This window comes from Hakea prostrata, chromosome 9 (assembly GCF_041222555.1).
Source record: "Hakea prostrata isolate BN-2017 chromosome 9, UWA_Hpros_2, whole genome shotgun sequence".
NCBI classification, from domain to species: Eukaryota; Viridiplantae; Streptophyta; class Magnoliopsida; order Proteales; family Proteaceae; genus Hakea; species Hakea prostrata.
The window spans coordinates 40,873,498-40,893,578 of NC_142608.1; the positions used below are offsets into that span (position 1 = coordinate 40,873,498).

The 20,081-nt window shown below is 37.9% G+C and overlaps 1 pseudogene across 1 annotated transcript in view; it reads right to left on the reverse strand.

The window, feature by feature from the left end:
- Nucleotides 1-761: 761 nt before the first annotated feature.
- Nucleotides 762-20,081, reverse strand: part of LOC149005237 (ubiquitin carboxyl-terminal hydrolase 15-like) — a 28,476-nt pseudogene continuing 9,156 nt past the window's right edge. The window contains exons 5-11 of the transcript XR_016169951.1: nucleotides 14,055-14,139; nucleotides 13,801-13,961; nucleotides 13,496-13,619; nucleotides 13,228-13,385; nucleotides 13,039-13,123; nucleotides 12,614-12,826; nucleotides 762-1,928 (exon numbers count right to left, since the gene is read on the reverse strand). The product of XR_016169951.1 is annotated as a ubiquitin carboxyl-terminal hydrolase 15-like (transcript). The remainder of the gene's footprint in view (nucleotides 1,929-12,613; nucleotides 12,827-13,038; nucleotides 13,124-13,227; nucleotides 13,386-13,495; nucleotides 13,620-13,800; nucleotides 13,962-14,054; nucleotides 14,140-20,081) is intronic.

Here is a 20,081-nt window from a genome sequence, read left to right on the forward strand (position 1 = left end):
GAAAATTAAATAACTACTAACTGGTGGTCTATGAAAAGTAGAATTCCAACAGGAAATCTTTCTGGAAAGAAGGATGTACCAAGTGCACAAGGCTCCTGACATTGCTAAGATCTGCGGAGAGTCATAATGTAAGCATCTGTAACCCCACTTCATTGAGAAGCTGTTTTCCTTCTGAAACCCAGGTCCACTGGGTAGCAGTGGACAACCTTACGGTTGAGCCAAGGTCCACCATCTAAAAGGGAAATCATTTTCATTAAGGAAGAAATTTTAAGCATACTTTGGATTTTCTGCAATGCAATACAAATCAAATAATGATTCAACAGATTCTGGATGCAAAAGACTGGCAATCAGCACTCAGCAGGTATAGTTATCATCCACATGTACAGAACTCTTGTTTCCTCCATCAAGGCCTCCTTTAGAATCTAACTGTACCAATACTCAATCATTGGACAAGTAAGCTAATAAAGGGACATACACAGTTGATAGGCTCTGGTTACTGCATGGTCAGGGGAGGGTCTACTGTAATAAACCTTACCCCTTGTTTGCACAGAGGCTTTTCCAGACTCAAGCCCATGACTGTTGCACCAGGCCCCTCAAAGTCCAACTAAGTAAATGCAACTGTATCCTACCAGAATGGGAGTAGGCAAGGATAGTGCATTAACTTAAGTTCACATTCACTTAAATCTAATACAATTAACTGAGAATCGCAACATTGGTACTGGAATTCAACTCAGTAAGCACCAGAGTTCCTGAAAGCAAACATACCTGGATAGGCATTAAGATGCTGTATGAGTTTATACTTTTAACAGTAGAATAGAGGAGTGAAGAAACAAAAGAGCTTTACACCTGTGATACCTAATTTTCGAGTAATACTTTTAAGGTACATAATATAACATTTAAATTTATGTTTGAGGAAATACAACCAGAAATTATTTCGGTCCACGTCACCAGATGGAGCTGAAGTGGAAAGATGCCACAAGTTACTATATCTATCACAAAAAATCCCAACTGAAAGGCAGAAAAGATCAAAGGCAGGTTGTCAGTGTAATTCATGAGACCAAGAGGGAGAAGAAAGCAGGCTCACAGTTTGGCTAAGAACCTGGCTGTGAACAGTATGGCATGTTTATGACACAGTGACATCAGTGAGTGACCAGTATACCACCGATGAGTCTGTTAAAAGTTAATAGAAGTTATCAAGCCTGGTTGAATATTCATGTTAGTTAGTCACCATTGAGAGGAAATCGTATTCTTAGTAGCTAGTTAGGTTACTTCCTTTCCTAAAGCTTTCACTCTTTCAGTTTCCTAGTATGGTTCTAATTGTATTGCACCAGAACCGGTTCAGAAGAAGCAAGGGAGAAAGAGAGATGATGGAGAAGAAGTGTCTAAACCGAGCAACAGTTTCAGATTGTGTCCTATCACTGGAACCTTCCTTTATTTATAACAATATCTGAAGAAGAAGAAGAAGAAGAGGTAAACCCAGAGAAAAAGAGAGAATGGAAAAGGAAAAGTGTCTAAACCTAGCGACAGATCAGTCGGTGTTATATTGCTAATAGTCTGACTCTCCTTTATACAAACAAGCTATACAACCACAATCAGACAAGGAAACTGAAGCATAGGAAGTACTAGAAAAAGAAAGCATCCTTGGTAATGACAGCTAAAACTCTAACTGAGAATAGGACTCTTTACGATAGGGACTTAACTATTGCAAGTAATCCAACCCAACTCCACAATGCCTATATTAATTAACGTCTTCTTGAAGCTAGAGTATACGTACCAAACCATGTGGTTTGGAAACAAAGAACAGAAATTAAAACCAACAGAAACCTTGAATAGCAGTTGTAGGCACCAGTGGGCAGGGAGAAACATCATCCAAGGACCAATTTCAGCTCAACCATACTAATCATCAGCAGCACCAGTAGATATAATCTCTGTGTCAAATAACCCAATCAGCAATGAGCAAAAGTAAGTTGTCGTAATCCACAATATCATAGCAACACATTAGTATTATCAAATGCACTTCCCAACATAGTTCAAAAACTTGACGAAATTTTGTTAACATTCTGAATCTTTTAAGTATTCAGAGTGGCTGAAACAGAATGCCACTTTGAAACCAAAAATTACCATAATTCAGTCAAAATCTTGGAAATTTCGGTATAAAATCTTGAAAATTTTAAAAAAATTCCATTGAAATCTCAGATATTTTAGTGAGATCTCAAAACTTCCAATAATTAATGTCAAAAAGAATATTTGAATCAATAGACTCTTGGACAGTTGGAATGGTCCACCAGATGTTCACAGGATAACTTAATCCCTAGTAGCAAACATGGTTAAATTTGAAGCACCGGAAAGCATGGACCAATAGCTAGTAGGCTTTAACTTCAAACTTCAGAAACATAAACTGAATTCTGTTTCCATCACATCTAAACATTATTTCAGATCTGGACATTCATGTTTACAATGATTTCTCTCAGTTCTCAATATTACCTTGAACCTTAGATAGGTTAGAATCATCTATAACTTCTAACATGATTTTCAGTTTTCACATATCAACCGAATACATATATGACAACGACAACAAGCCTTGTCCCAACTAAATGGAGTCAGCTACATGGATCCTTGCCTTCCAATCAACTCAATTTGAGGCCATACCAGACACGAAGCCTAAGCTATGCATATCCTTCTCACCACTTCTACGATTATCTTAGGTCTGACCCTAGTTCTTCTAATGCCTTTGATCTAGATTAAATCACTCCTCCAAATAGGGGCATTTAAAGGCCTCCATTGAACATGATAATGCCAGCTCAATTGACACTCTCATAGTGTTGTAAGTCAAACAAGGGTAGTTTTGTCTTGTTAGGAGTTCTATAATTTTTGAGTCCCACATCAGGTATTCTTGTATTCTTCACTTCATTATAGTATTATAAATAAGGGATAAAAGTTCTGGAGCTCTATCTAAACCAAGGGACACTTTGAACTCAGGTACATACACTTTCATGTCCATATCTTCACCTGGCTGAGCATCTTTCTAGAGTTCATCTAGTGAACTCCACAAAGATCACATCCTTCTGTATTGCAGGCTAAGAAAAATACAGAAGGAAATGTTTTACATTTTTCTCATCGATAAGAAAGGACCCATTTGTTGCATAATGAGATGATCCTAACATATGCAAAGTTTAAGATTGTCTCTTAAACTCAACCCTGCCAGCATCCTGCAGAAGAGGGGCCTGTGCTAAGTAATGGACTTATTAGATGTATTCAAGTAGCATTCATATGCCTAAAATTCGCATGCAGCATCACCGTTAAACACAAGATTGAACCAGATGGTGAATAAACAGCTATTAGAATTAAACACAGGATCATACATTGAACCAGATGGTGAATAACACGCGGCAAGGCGCAACTCATGTTTTGATAATTATTAATGAACACTCAAAAATTCCCATGAAACACAGACGAACTACACATTTGGATTTTAAAACAGAGTCTAAACAGCTTTCGGAATCTATCAACTTAACTAACATCAGATTGAATTGAGGTGGGCAAATGATGTGGCAGATGATCAAGAAAACCAAAAATGAGTGCCGTCAAGATCAAATATTGGGATTAGTTTTCTTCTAAAGGAAATCCCAGCAGTGAACCTTAGGACACTTACTAACGACCTCCTTTGCTGTCCTTATCTTCTCCGACAACTTAGAGAAATTGTTCCTTCGATGATCTTCTAACGTCAACTCCAACCTTCTCCGATCTTCAGTCACAAGTATCACATTATGAAGAGTAGCTTCAAGTTGTTCCGAGTATGAATAGAAAATAAATAAATAAAAATTAAAAAACAAAATCGGCTGATTATTGGTTTCTCATATCGCACGCAGCAAAACCTGCCTTTAAACCCCACTACCCCAGTTGATTTCAACAAAAAGGTATCCCAGTTGATTATTTATTTGTTTTACCAAATCAACGTGTCAACCTAAAAAATATGTCCGCTGTAGACAGCAGTACAGCACCACCATGTGACACGTGAAAATATCACTTTAATTGTTGAGATTAACAAGGTGACTTTTAGGAGAATTTTATCTAGTCCATTTCACCATCATTTCCTTTGATATATGCCCTAGTATCACATCAAATTATTGAAATTCATTTATAAGTCATATCAAAAATTTATGATTAAGTTTAAAAAAAAATGATGTGACTTGCAAATAAACCTCAGCCTTTTGATGTAATGTTAGAACACATGTCACACATCTACTAGACTAGATATTAGTCCGACTTTTAGGTGTAAAAACCCTTGAATAAAACCCATTTTAACTTATACCTTATCTATTTGTGAAAAATTGATTGATTAAACACTTCAAAAACCCCATTTAAAACCCCTTTATTCACTGACATCGTCTTCTTCCTTCATCCATCCCTGGTTATGAGATCAATGTTTTTGTCTCCTTGGTAGCCGAAGCTTGTGACGCCGACAACAAATTCCTTCTCAAGGTCAATGGTTCCATCAAGATCCCTTACATTATCAGCGAGAATGCCGATGAAAACCCTAAAATCAAAATCACAGTTAAGGATGATGATCCTATTGGGAGAAGACTACAGGGGGCATTCAATTCAAAGGGGAAAACTTCATTTTTATCCCCATGTGTGAGGCGGCTTGTTCATCAATTCTTGCAGTTGGATGTGTGTTAGATGGGACTTACCGGAAGAAGAACGAACTCGACAGGATGAGAGTTCTTCAACTACCATCAAGGAGCGTTTTCAAGGTCTTGCCTGCTAGTTCAACTTTTGAATTTATTCAAAGGAATGAAATGTTTGCTTGAAAGTTCTTTGAAGAAATGTATCCGTTCAGTGGAATAATTTGAAGAGTTGTACCTCTCAAGGGATTGTAGCCCTTCACACATGTTGAGGGTTTGTCTTTTAAGTTTCTATCATCAAACATAAAACATTAAAGATGTGTCTATGAGGTGGGTGCGAGGGGTTTTGGGAGCTTACAGGTATTGTGGGAAAGGTTGGTGGCTTTAGGTGGGGGCATTAGGTGGGGGCATCTTGGTCAATGTAAAAAACATACCATAATTGTTTCAAGTTCTCCTTTTATATAGTAGTATAGTATAGAATGATAGTATGGTATGACAACAACAATTAATTGTCTCTTACGTCAATAATTCGTTACTTTATGTGTTTAATTAATAACTAGATATGACTACTTTTAATGAGTACTAAAAGCAAAATATGAGGGGTTTTGTCTTAGTTAAAATCAAAAGCTAACTAATCTTTTGTAATTAAATCCAAAATGTTTCCTAACACCCCCCCCCCCCAAGTATACTAATACAATTTGAAATCATTTCTCATTCTTTTAAGTCTCTACAACAAAAATTACAAGAAAAATATGTAGAAATCATTTCTCAGATTCCATTGATTAATTCATTGTCTATAACAAGAAATATATAGAGATCAGTAACCACATAACCTTTAAATTCATAAAATAATGTTCATGCCCTTAAAAAAATATATATTGCTCTATATCAAATAGTGCAAGCTTGTGTCTATGACAGTATGGGAAATGAGTATTGAAGATAATGTTAAGAAAATAGAACAAAATGCACACGCACACGAAACAAAGAATTTACGTGGTTCACCCGAAGGCTATATCCATGGCCGAGCTGATATGGTGTTTCACTGTGAAGAAGAAGAATAAGATAATTATAGACTAGCTAATTTTTTTCTACTTACTCTCTATACCTCTCTACACCTCTCAATCTTTGTTAAGAGACCATTAATAATTATAAGAAAAATAGACTATGACAAAAATGTCCCTGTATTCAAAAGGAATGCCCAAAATTAACAGAAGAATTTTCAAATTTTCCAAGACACATTACAACAACTCCCTTGTGTGAACTGTCTATACATGGAATCTCTAGCTAACACAACCTTGCCTAGGCCTTTAAGTGAGTCCAGGTTCATTTCATCACATGTGTATTCAACCTTGACAATAGTAGATTTTCTAAAAGTCTTTCTTGACAAAATTATACTTACTTTAATTTATCGAATTAGCTCAACACCTTTTGTCTTTAATGAACAATTCAAGTTTCAAACATTTGAATTTCAAATTTGAATTCGTCTTTATAACAAACCGATCCCAGAACATTTCACATGCGAAGAAAATTAGTCTTCACCATAACAATCTCCCACTTGAAGATAATTATTGGCTCTTCCACCTCAAAGATCAGCAATGCTCAGGCAACCAAACTGACCATTAATAAAGATTGATCAATGTTGAGCAAAAGCTCAACTTTCCCTATTAACCACCTTCGTTAACATGTCCACAAGGTTCTTGCAACCCTCAATTTTATCAATATTCAATAGACCATCCTCCATAACTGACCCTATGAAATGATATCTCAGCTAAATATGTTTTGTCTTTAAATAAAATATGAAATACTGAATTCTTATAAACTGCACTCTGGTTGTCACTCCATAATTTGCTCTTCTCTTGCCCTCTTCCCAGCTCTTCTATAAACCTATAAAGCCAAATCATCTCATTATTTGCCTCGGTAACTACTACATATTTGCCTCTGATAGTTGAAAGTGCAATCACCTTCTGTAGATTTGAAACCTAATTAATGGCAGTTCCACCTTTAGTCAAAACATACCTAATAGTGCTTCTGTGTATTTGTTTCCTAAATTATCTTAATCAATATAACCTTGCACATTAGCGTTAGAACCTCCAAAACATAAGTAGTAATGGGAAGTACCTTTAAGGATTCTAAGACCTTCACTTGTTTAATAAAGAGTTAGATGGGAGTCTATGTTGCAGCATCTACTGCATAAGGCTGGTGAGTTGTTAAGTATATTATTCAATTTAATTTTCATTATATTTTCACACTATTAAGTATTAAGTATTAACTATTCCCTTTTATGACGTACTTTTTCTTACACGGCATACTATTTAAATCCCAAGTACCATTACAAGGACAATCTTGGGATAAGACAAGATTTGATAAATGTTGTCCAAACTGTAGTGGAGAAGTTGGAACTGGATCCATCTAAACAAGCAATCATCCTTATGGAAGTGAGATAGTGATTTGATATTCACAATTCATAGTTTTATACTAAGTTATTAACCTAGTAACTAGTTTTTTTTTTTTTCCTTTATATATTAGATAAAGGCATTTAGGGATGCCATTGGGAGCTTCGGTCGTTCCATGGCCATATCGGGACGGAATCTGCCCCTGGGGGTAAGTTCATTCATTATACATTTAATTATTATATTATATCTTTAACTTAGTTATTTAAGTATTGAAATGACTTGGAGTCTATGTTTGTCGCAGCTGAATGGTGGTTGCAATTTGGACGTGACTCACCCCACTTGAGTACGTTTGCAAGCAAAGTGCTTTCCTAGATATGTTCCACCACTGGTTGTGAGCGAAATTGGAGCACCTTCAGCCTCATTCACTCAAAAAGACGCAACCGATTGGGTGTGAAGCGTCTAGAAGACCTTGTCTACATACACTATAATATGAGACTGAGGGGGGATCGTATTAGACAGGGGATGGACAGAGAGAGTAACAATATCGAGTTGGCCGACATATTTGAGATGGATGATGATGATAACCCCGTAGTTGACTGGATCAGGGACAGTGGAAAGCCATTACTGGATGCGGAGGGAGGTTGTCCCAGTAGACAGATTGCAGAGGAGGGGGGGCTGATGTGGAGGACTTCATGGCCTAGGAAGGGAGTGCACATGCAACACCAACCCGTCCCTTCGTGCCACCCCCTAGTGCATCCACCTAGAGTGAGGATTTGATTGTCTAGTCTGACACTGAGAATGATGTGATTTAAGCCTCCGGCGATGACAATGATGGTGATGATGATGACGATGATGAAGATGATGGAGGGGATGAGGAGGGTGTTGGACCTCATGATCAGGATTCAACTGATCCTAGGGACAGACCACCACCACCAAGACGTGAGAGTCAAGGGGGCAGGACGACCACCGAGATTCATAGGCGAGAGTCAGTTCACCCACACGACACAAAATTCTAAACATACTTAAGTTGCATTTCGAGGCCAAAATGTTTCCTCTACATATTCGAGGAAGGGGAAGGGGAGACAGCATGGCTATAGCACAGAGAACACGCCATCATATGGGTCCTACCGTCTAGCTGATGCCGAGAGCTTGGTGGGAACTATGAGATCGATGAGCATAGATGATTCCAGAGACTCCACCTCTAGAGGATCCGGATGGCATAGGCCTGCAGAGTCCTCATATGAAACTGCAGTGGAGAGTATTGGTTTTACTGGGTCGACTTATGGAGCTTATGGTTATGGACCATATGGTGTCCCTCCTATCAGACTTAAGGTCAGCCACCAATGGAGCCTTATGGTTATGGAGCTTAAGGTGTCGCTCCCACTGTCACCTATCAGAGTCGGCCACTGGAACCTTATTGCCAGTATGGACCTTATGCTGACAACCAGAGTGCTTCTTCATTTGTTGAGCAAATCTTCCACTCTATACCATAGCCACCACCACCAACCTTTCCATATGCAGTTGAGCCAGTTCCTTATCCGGAGATTCAAAACTTCCCACCATCAAGAAATCTTACGCATGTGGATGAGGCCATATACAGAGCTGCAATTGCCGACTATGTCAACAACTATATGGGGCAAACATCATGGGACTTATATTGTCATTTGTATAGGGTGCAAATGGAAGAGGGAGACATGGAATAAAGTAGACTTGTAAATGGTAACATTTTTGCTTCTTCTCATATGTAGTATATACTTGGATGTTACATTTTCAATGGTTTTTTTGGTAAACTAGTAGTTCTATAGTGTTTACTATGCTTGAAATAGGTATTATGCAAGAATCCAAATCATTTTGAGTCCATATGAGGCCCGAAATTGAAGTTCCAACTTTCAGAAGAAAAAAAATGTCCAATTTCGACCGAAACATCAAAATTTCGGTTGAATTTTCTTCCCTGCTTCTGACTAGGTCCTTCAGTTTCTAGATCCATCAAGTGCTAAGTTTTGGTATTAGAGTCCTTTTGAGTTGCTCTGAAGGCCTATTTCTTCCTGATCTCTGCTGATAAGTCCAAGGGTAAGAGTACAATCCTTAAGCCTTTACATGTAGACTTAACACTAGTTTTCCCTCTCCATGATAGTTACATGGTTATCACACAACTAGGGTCTCCCTAAAATAATTTTAGACAACCCCATGGGTACTACATCACACCATATCTCCTCTGAATAAGAATGGAGACTGATGGGAAGTAGGCACCTATGAGTGACTTCTAATTTTTCATGGTTTACAAGGAAGAATCTATGGGGATGGGGATGCCTCTCAATTTTTAAAACCAGCTCTCTTTACAAATTCTTCAGACACCACATTAAAGCTACTACCACTATCAACAGTTACCAATGCTTTGTGCTCACCCCGATTGGACTCTAGTGTAGAAGAGGCGACTCCTCGTCCAGTCTTCGTCTAGCTCTGCTGAAAGGATGCTGTAGATGACATTGAGGGAGGGGCTGCAATAGAAGTCTTCATGTTCAGATCCTTCTTTGTGGCAATAGATTGAGTCATCCATGGTGCTGCCTAGTTTTGGTTCTTGTAGCTCTCATACCACTAATGTAACCTAGGGACTGGGTTAGATTTCCAGGACCTTCTAGATAGGAACCAGCGCTAATTAGGATTTCAGAATCTGAAAGTCTCCTAGTAAGTGCAGGAAGTTTTGAAAAAAAATCTGGTTTCCTATTTTACTGCCAAATAGTGAACCGAATGGGGGTGGGGAGGTTCTAGGGGAGCCTATAGGTTTGAAACAAAAGGGGGAAGGGGTTTCTAGGGCTTGCGAGAGGTGCGAGTGCTGCTGGTTTGTTGCTGCAGCCGGAGCAGAGGGTTGGGGAAGTTGCACAGGAGAGGGAAGAGGCTGGGGGTAGGGTGCGATGGCCGCGGGGGGGAATCTGTGCTCACTTGAGAATCAAAAAGCCTTGCTGGAACTGTCTCTGGACTGCCTTGAAGAAGATGAATTGCTGCTAGAATTTCTGAAATTCTTTGAGATTTACTCTCAGCCCAGGCTGTAAGGATTTCCTTCCCAACAGCTCAAGCCTTTGTTTAACTCAATGAATCCAATCTGCATTATTCAGAAATAAAGAGGTTATTTATAGTAAATTACAAGGCACTTTGACTCAACTTGGGATACCCTATCTAATAGATCCAACAACTTCTAGCTTGGACTTTTTTAAGTTACAAATTCTTACTAAATATGGACTCAAATTTCAGAAATAAGTAACTCTAAGAGACAAGAGACTTAAATAGGTGACTTCTAAATAGAAACAAACACTAAAGGAAGTTGAAGCACTTTGGATAAGGAATCAGTATCTTATCCACAACTAACTCAAAATAACTTAAAAAATGACTATAACTCTCAAACTACTTACTCAAATAGAAACCAAAAGTAGATCCATGACCCTTGGATCAAGAGGATTCTGTCAAAGCATCCGCCCAGGCGCGCCTAAGCGGCCGCCTTGGTTTTTGTTGCCCTCTATCAACTAGCATCGCCTTGTCGCCTTGACAACCATGATTGAGCCCCAAAGGGGAGGGCTTGAAAATGACCAAAATACCCCTGGGCTGTTCGGCCAGCTTTTAGTGTCTCTTTTGGGTCTGGTTTTTGGGCCCAATTTTAGGGGTCCAACCCTAGTTACATTAACAAGACTTTTATCTTAAGATGGTACAACAGCAACAACAGCTACCTACTTGGTTTGTAGTAATCCACAACCTTTTACCTACCAACTTGTTTTGCTTTAACCCATACTGCCTTTTAAACACATACTTGGTCAACAGTAACCCATGATGCCTTTAACCTACTACTTGGTCCGTGGTAACCTAAACTACCATTTACCTAACTACTTGGTCTGCAATAACCCGCACTGCCTATTCGATTCACAATAACCTATATTTGACTTATTGACCTTTGTCTAAGGCTCTATTTCTGCCTCTGGATAAGCAAAATTACTACCTACTATCTACCACCTGCCTTCTCGCTAAGAGCTTCCCTGCAGACATTAGAGCTGTATTTGTTATCTACTTGAGTGGACATTGAAGCTACACTTCTCATCTTATCTTGTGGAGATTCCTGCCTACTACCTGCCTCTCATGATGTAGCCATCACAGATGCTACACTATTGAGACAATTACTAGTTACTACTACTACCATTATTTGGATAGCATCTTCGATATTATTGTTGCTACTATACTTATGGATGTGATTCATGTTTACTGCTGCCTATTGTTCTCATTGTGTTATGGTTCATCCAACATGAAGATTATCTTGTTCTCATTGTGTTATGGTTCATCCAACATGAAGATTATCTAAGTAGTTGATTATCTACTTGCTGAAGTTCTCTCAGCGTTTACCGGTGTCTGCTATGCTACGTGTGTTCAAGATTATGAAGATTTTTAATATACATTCCTGTTATCCCAAGCTGGAGCTTCTAATATATATACTCTAGCTTGAGAGGGAGTATTAAGATATGCATGATTTACCACTTGAGTGGTAACCCCACTATGTGGGGTCCACTCCAGATTTTATAAGATTGATCTTTTCTATTCAAATTTTTACTTCCTTACCTTCTACTCATTAGATTAGGAGATTACTTTCTATTATGGCTTATACTTCTACTTTTTTTGTAGCTCAGTTGACAAACAAACCTAGTCAAGTCTCAGTTCCTATTTTCTGTTAAGTAAATATCTAGTTTCTATTTTCTGTGCAACTCATTCTAGGAAATAAGTTCTAGAGTGGGATCAATTACTTTGCTATTAATAAAGTGCTACGTGAGGGTGACGGCATCAACTGCAAGTTTCTCCCCTCTTCTTCTTCTCTCCTTCTTCCTCCTCCTCTTCTTACCATGGTTCTGGTGTCCTGGAACTGCAGCCGGCAGTAAAAAATCATTTTGTGGATCTGAAAGTAAAAACTGGATATAAATGAACCCATAGATCAACAAAGGAGGGTGGTGAATGGGCCAAAGTAGATCTCAGTTATCTACTTAATTCTTTGAGCTTCTTTCGTAGTTAACATCCACATAAACTACATCAATCATTTACAACTACTGACCTCACCCCCCCACCCGGGGCCTCCCCAACAAAAAAAAAAAAAAAAAAAAAAAAAAACAGCCCATCCAGAAAAGGGGGGAAAAGAAATTGTTGTTAACTTAGTTTTTCCATTATCCTTTTTCCTGGTTAACACCGAGGTGACTTGAATAAATAAAATTATTTAGTACTTGACCAGCCAATTCTTCTGATGGATTCTATTTCCTGTAGTTCTCAAGAGCCACGCACTACAGCTTGCTATCCCAGTGAAATATATTTCCTTTTTCCTTAGAATTGTTTTCCTTGTTGTTTTCCCTGTTTTAATGGATAATGTAACCATTAGTTATAGCTCAAAAAAGAGAGGATAAAGAAAGCTAAAGACAGGATATAATAAGAACCTATTCAACATTTGGATAAGATAATGGCCAGAACTTATAAATAAGTCACTTTATCTGCCAATGATCATCCCAATATCTTGAACATCAAAACTAAAACAGAGTTATAAGGCCACAAGGAGCATTTCAGAATAGAGAAGGCTACCTCAGTGTCATCTATCCTGAACCACGTCCCCTGTGCATCTTTGACATGTGACACATAATGCCCAGAAAATGAAGCATTCAGCATATCCAAGTGCACAACTACAGCATACAGCACATAAAGAGATGGATTGTCTCCAGTCCCAGTCATGAACGGTATCAAGTCCAGCATCTCCGGAAAAGTTATGCACTTATTTATTTTACCATAGCTCCCCTTCTGACAAAATACAGAGCCCAATAGTTGGTAACCATGAAAGAAAAAAGGTGACAACTGAATAAGTTCAGCCCAAACATAACCTAAACTCAAAGCAAAAACAAAATGTTCTACACTGAAAGTCAGTAACCAAGGATCAATGTGTCAACATCAACTTATCAAAGAAAATATAGAAAGGAAGTGCTTCTCAAGCACACTATTTTCAGAAGTCATACCTGGAACCTCTTCAAAACTATTGTAAGGATGTTTGGTGCTTCATGTATCCTCAGTTGCTTTCGTGCTTTAACATATTTGGCACACCTTTAATTAGAACATATGATGGTTAGCCAACTTTAGATGATTAATGCATAACAAAATCTGCAGCACTTCATAGAGGTTTTCCCAAGAAATCAAATAAAGCAGACCTTCCACATCTGTACATGTTTTCTCCATCCAAATCCTCAGAGGCTGTAAATTGAGTAAGTGCATCCTCCAATGACTCAACCCAACCATTTATCTCCAATGTAAGATCCATAATGTTTTCATACCGTTCAGATTCATGGTGACATCTCAGACACTTGACCTGGTTGAGCAAAAGAAAACTCACTAAAGGTGCTATTTATGAAGAGAACACCGACACCAAAAATATTTATTGTTCAGACACCTGACATAAGTGATGAGTAAATTAGTTACCTTTGATTTAATGCAACCACCAAAAGTATGTTGTATGAAGGTAGTTTCTTGCAAGCTTGAATCAACATGCTTCTCGCCACCTAGTCCCTCAAGACATATAGATTGCATGGAAGAAACCAGAAGCCTGTACGTAAAAAACACTTCAGAACTTTTTATTAGAGAAAAGAGAGGGAAAGAAGGATCATGGCAACAAACTGGAAAAAAACCACCAAGAGAAATCACCATTTATTAATCTATGCTTAAACAGAAAGAAAGGGGAACCAAGAAAAAGGAAAAATCTTCAGGTCTTGTATATTTTGACATACCTTAGAAATTCATGAGCATCTTCCTGACTTACAGAACCTATTCGACAACCAATTTTCTGCATATACCTGAGGATTTTGTCAGGAGACAGAGGGAGTACGGCTTCTCTTAATATCATTACACGCTGCTCAAGTTCACACATGAGGCACCTCTTTTGTGCAGCCTAACAAAAATAGGATAGATCAAAGGAAGTTACATATCTTTAAACAACATTGCATCAAATGTAATCAAATCAATGAGAAATATTAGGGTATACAGTTTCTGGAATGTGATCTCTGGACCAGGTAGACGAACAGTGGCTTCGTGCTGGCATACATTGCAATATAGCATTGGCATAGCAGCTGCAACATTAAAACATGAGAAAGGAAAAAGGTTGGGAAACTAAAAAAAGCAAAGAAGATGCTAAGAAATGAGAAAGCAACCAAAAAGGTCACACTTTTACACTAAAGCTGAAACAATCAACTTCCACTTACCAACAGAAAATGCTGATTCAAATCAAAACCAAATTTAACTTGACCCCTAATGAGATATGGATCAACAATTGTTGTTACGTGTGATAGACCCCCCCCCCCAGTATTTCTTGAACCATTAGGTTTTAGACATTTCAGAGCCAATTTTGTCCAGCATTCCAAATAAAAAACCTCAGTTCTACGTTTAAACAACCAAAAGTTGAGTCATAAAACCCAGAGCTCTCAGACTAAAAGTTTGCAAGTGGCAAAGTGAGCATAACAGAAAGAAGCAGAGAGAGAGAGAAAGCTCAGTGAATCCTGATAGGAACCCCACATGCATGAGAGATCAATTGTTTCTTCACCTCAAACCTGAAGCATTTGAAGTTTCTCCTCCTGCAGCAACCTTGGGCTCCATTGTAAAATGCTAAAAGTAGTGAACTAAAAAGGTATGAAGGTTTGTATCAAGCCCATAAGCCAAGATTCTTTCCTTTGATGTGATGTCTCCTACAGGTGTGGCCTTTTCCACTGCTTATTCTTCTTTCATCCCAAGGATATTAGTGAAGCATGTCTGACCAAAGTGGAAGCCATGTGTAATGAAATGAGAGCTCTTGAGAAGAATGGTATCTAGCAACTTGTTTATCTTTCCAGACGAAGGATTTCAATTGGATATAGGTGTGTGTACACAATCAAGTACCAACCTTATAATACTGCAGAAGTACATAAAGCTCAAATAGTTGCCAAAGGGTACAATTATGCATATTGGATTGATTACTAGGAGACCCTTGCATCTGTAGCCAGACAGTACTCAAACAAAATCAGTCCTTCTATCTGTGGCAGCCAATATAGATAAGCCATTATACCAACTAGATGTAAAGAATGTTTTTCTTTGTGGTAACGTAGAAGAGGAAGTACAAATGCAACCTCCATCAGCTTTCAAGTTTCATTCTGTTGAAGGGATATTATCTCTCAAAAAAAGAACTTTATGGCCTTAAACAGTCCTCCAAGACTTGGTTTGAGAGATTCAGACAGGCCATTCCTTAATTCACTCTCAAAAAAGGAACTTTATGGCCTTAAACAGTCCTCCAAAGACTTGGTTTGAGAGATTCAGAAAGGCCATTCCTTAATTATCTCTCAAAGAAGGAACTTTATGGCCTTAAACAGTCCTCCAAAGACTTGGTTTGAGAGATTCAGACAGGCCATTCTAAGGATGGATATTCCAAGAGTCAGGCCAATCATGCCTTACTTATCTGGCAAGGTAACTATACTATCACAAGTCTTATTGTCTACATTCATGGCATTGTAGCAACTAGGAATGATAGAGCTAAGATTAGTAGGTTGAAGTCATACTTAGCCCAACAACATGAGACTAAAGACCTCACTTTCTAAGGATTGAGGTGTCAGGTTTAAAGGAGGAAAAAAATATCTATTGAAGGAACTTTTTGCTGGATTTATTTAAGGAATATGGATGTCAAACTATAAATCAACAAACACCAATTGATCAAAACCAAGAAAATGGTTAAGATTGTGGTCCTCCCCTTATAGATGCGGGAACCACCAAAGATTACTTGAGAGGGTGATATACTTTTTCTTAACTCAGCCAGAGATACTTATGCAGTTAGAGTAGTGAGCCAATATATGCATGCTCCCAAGAGTGGTCACTTGGACATCGTTTAGCGCATTATAAGGCACTTGAAGATACAATCATTTGAAGACAGACAGCTATAACAATGTTGTGAAACTGGTTTAGTTTCCAAAGGCTATCTACATTAGGCCACCCACCATACATTTGTATGAGGGAATGTTATTACATGAAGGAGCAACAAACAACCCATCGTAGCAACTAGCAAGTTCTAGAGCCAGGCAATGTAGCCTCAAGTGATGAGGGCCAATTCTTCCAAGATCTTTAGATGATCAACAGTGAATAAACTTGGAGTTAATGATTAGGGTTTGGGGATCTAGGGCTAGGATGTTAATAGTTTTAGAATTATGGTTATAAGGATTAGGTTTCATAGTTTTAGGGTTAGGACAGCAAAGGAATTAGGGCTTAGATTATTTTTTCCGTTGGTCCAATAGAGCTGTAATTGTGATGGAAGGACACTAGCATTGGGGGGATGAGGCTCCTTGAGTTTGGGACAGATCTAACAGTTAGATTCATGTAGATCTAACCTTGAATTTTGGTTCACAAAAACAACAACAGCAGCAAGCCTTGTCCCAACTAAATGGGGTTGGCTACATGGATTCTTGCTTCCCAATCAGCTATGTTGAAGCCATGCTAGATACAAGGCCTAAGCTATGCATATACTTTCTCACCACTTCCCTTAAGGTTATCTCTTCGGTCTGCCCCTGGCTCCTCTAATTCCTTCCAAATAGGGACATTTACCGGCTTTCGTTGAACGTGGCCGTACCTCAAATGACTTTCTCGTAGCTTATCACTTATAGGAACTACTTCCATACCAACTCTAATATGATCATTCCTTATCTTACCCTTCCTAGTTTTGCCACTCATCCATCTCAGCATGCTCATTTCTGCTACATTGAGTTTATCTACATGATTCTTTTTAACAGACCAACACTCTGCATCATACATCATAGCTGGTTGAATGACGATCCTATAAAAATTTTCTTAAAGCTTTAAAGGAATACATCAATCACACAAACCCCTAGACGCACCCCTCCACTTCATCCACCCTGTTTTAATTGTTTGGGAAACATCATCCTCTATATCACCTTTCTTAATTATGAATGAACCACGGAACCTAAAACAATCACTTTAAAGACTCTCCTTATCATCAAGTTTCACCACCTCATCGTCTTCCCAATCATGCCCAAAGTCACAAACTACATATTATGTCTTCGTTCTACTTAATTTAAAGCCTTTTTATTTTAAAGTTGCTCTTCATGATTTTAACTTAATATTAGTCCCCACTTGAGTCTCATATATCAACACAATATCATCAGCAAAAAGCATACATTAAGGAACCTCGTCTTGAATGTCTCTGGTTAATTAAACCATTATAAGTGCAAATAAATACGGGCTTAAAGTTGATCCTTGATGTAGCCCAACTGTAATTGGGAATTCATTTCTTTATTCCCCCATATTTTTACATGTGTCACTAAACCATCATACATATCCTTAACTATATATCATCAACTATCTATTTTTTTGTTCTCAAAAAATGGTCCAAAAATTCAAGAAAACTCAAGGAAGAAAACAGCAGTGTAAGATAGTAGAAGATGAATGGGATGAACTGAATGGCTACTTACCAAATATGGAGGGACTGGGATGGAGATTGATGGAGGAGTAAAGGCAAACCAAAAGTCTACAGAAGGAAAATTCCTTCAATCTGAAACCCTTAATTTGACACCTTGATCTCTACTTGCAAGGAAACTCTCAATAGTTTTATTCATCAGATCTATCTTTGTTACAAGCATAGGTTGTCTATTTATAGCCTTTATTATGGACTCCTAACAGGACTTAACATCAAAAACAGAATGTAAATAAGCAGTCTATCTTAAATGGGACTCGTACTTCAAATAAGACTGTTACTTATCTCAACCAGGACTGATTAATATAATAGCATGAACTCAAAGAACATGGCTTCATTTTTATTACCTAAAATACCCTCAAATATTGTTACTAATTTCTTTATTTACCCTTTGACTCTTATACTTCTCACTAAACTTTAATATACTTACTTTACCTTTTATTAATCTCTATTCGTTCCCTTGGATTGTACCTAGACTATTAAAACAATTGCACTACTAAACTAATAAAATAATTATATCCTATTTGTAGGTTCAATAATAAAAGTAGAGCTAATGACTAATATAAATTGTTTCGATTAAAAAGATGGAATTTGTTCAAGATAGATCTAGATAATACGCAATGTAAAATTGAATCGTATAAATCAGTTTATGTAATTCATAATTGAATAAAAATCAATACATCCATTTGCACATCCAACTGAGGTGCAAAGTTTCATTCAACCTGGTCCAAAATACCGAAATTTTGGCGAAATATTGCCAAATTTCGAAATGTTACAGCCAGATTTCGACCCTTCATCTTAGGGGGTATTTGGGGTCATTTTGGCCTAATTTTTAGTGTCTAGCCTAATTTGGGGCCAATAAACACACCGGGAGTGTTCTTTTTGCCTAAAAGCTAACCCAAAGTAGTGTTCTTGATCAGCACATACTCACTGTATGGGGCAAAACTGGAAGTTTGGAACATGAATTTTAACCAACGTAAATATGGATATTATGCAAGACAACACTAAGATTTTCATTAAAATGCAATAATACATACAAGAAGTAGAATCAATATACAAGTATGTGTTGGGTTAGATCCATCCCCTGGGTCATGGAGGAGTACTCTGAATACTAAATATAAGCATGTAATGACATGGTATGGATATAGTTATCCATATAGTCCGTCACTGGCATAACTAGTTGTGCTAGTTCTAATGGACCTCCAACGATGGAGTCACAAATGATGCACTTGATCCATCTCCATACTCGTATGCAAACATGCTACTACAATCAGCAAATGAACCACCATATGCTCCACCATATCCATATCCATAAGCTTTGTATGGTACAACCACTTGGAATTCTCAAATTTTCACTTGGATTTTTTAGATTTTAGGAAAATTTCCAAAATTTCACCGAAATCTGAGACTTCTCGATTTCCTTGCATATTTCATTTCGCTACCAAAATTTTGCTATGTTTCGCCAAAATGGAATACCTTGCGTCTAACCTTACTAGTACCAATTTATAAACAAATTTGGACCCCTAACAGAATCCTAATTGTAATCATGTCCAGCTGAGTCTGAGTGGTGAGGTCAAAAATAACAAAAATACCTCTGGTATCAAATTATGCTTCTAATAATGCTGGGGCAGTAACCTAGGCTGCTGGACCTGCATCACGAGGAGCCATGGCTGATGGGATATGTGCACGTGTATATTGAAAAGATTGATCCATTGCAATTTGATTTTGTAGGACCTATGCAACTTTATTGTGACAAGGTTATCATAGTACTGCTCACAAATCTGTCCAACACGATCAGACAAAACTTTTAAGTTAATAGACATTTCACCAACAGAATAGTGACTCCAGTTGTGTTTGTATTCCTTTCATTAAAATAGGTGATCAACTAGCAGACATCTTCACCATAAGACCTTATCCCTTACATCTTCACCAAAGACCTTATTCCTTACAAGTTCAGGACCCTTCAATTGAAGCTGGGAATGCTTGATATATATTCTCCGACTTCAAGAGAAGTATGTCTATACAATTGTAAGACTTTAATCACTGGTTTCTATAGTTGTATTTCCCTTTCTTTCCTTATTTACCTTTAATTTGACTTAGCCTCAATTGAATGAGGACCAGATGAATTAAGATCTTGTCATAAGCTATAACCAGCAATACAAGAAAGGGCCTCTTGCAATTCTGCATACGGAGTCTATGGGCTGAAAATAGGGGGAAATCCAAATTGGGTTCCAGGGGTAGGATTGCTTTGAGAATAAAGAAAATGGTATTTCTTTACAGTCAAAACAAGGTTTAGAGAAACTAGTTCTAATCCAACAGTTTAGAAAACCAAAATCGAAGAGAAGAGATGAGAGGAATGACAGAGACAATGTAGAGGAGGACAGGAGAGGAAGACCTGTGCAAGCTAGACTCCCTTTCACACACGCACACCTCCCCCCCCCCCCCCCCCTTATTCTTATAATATGTCAGTGAAAGATAGTCTAGGAAATCTTTTCTGAACTGGTTTACAATGAAAGAAAGTAAATATTGTCCTCAACAAAGGAAACTATTCTAAAATAGAAAGTGTCC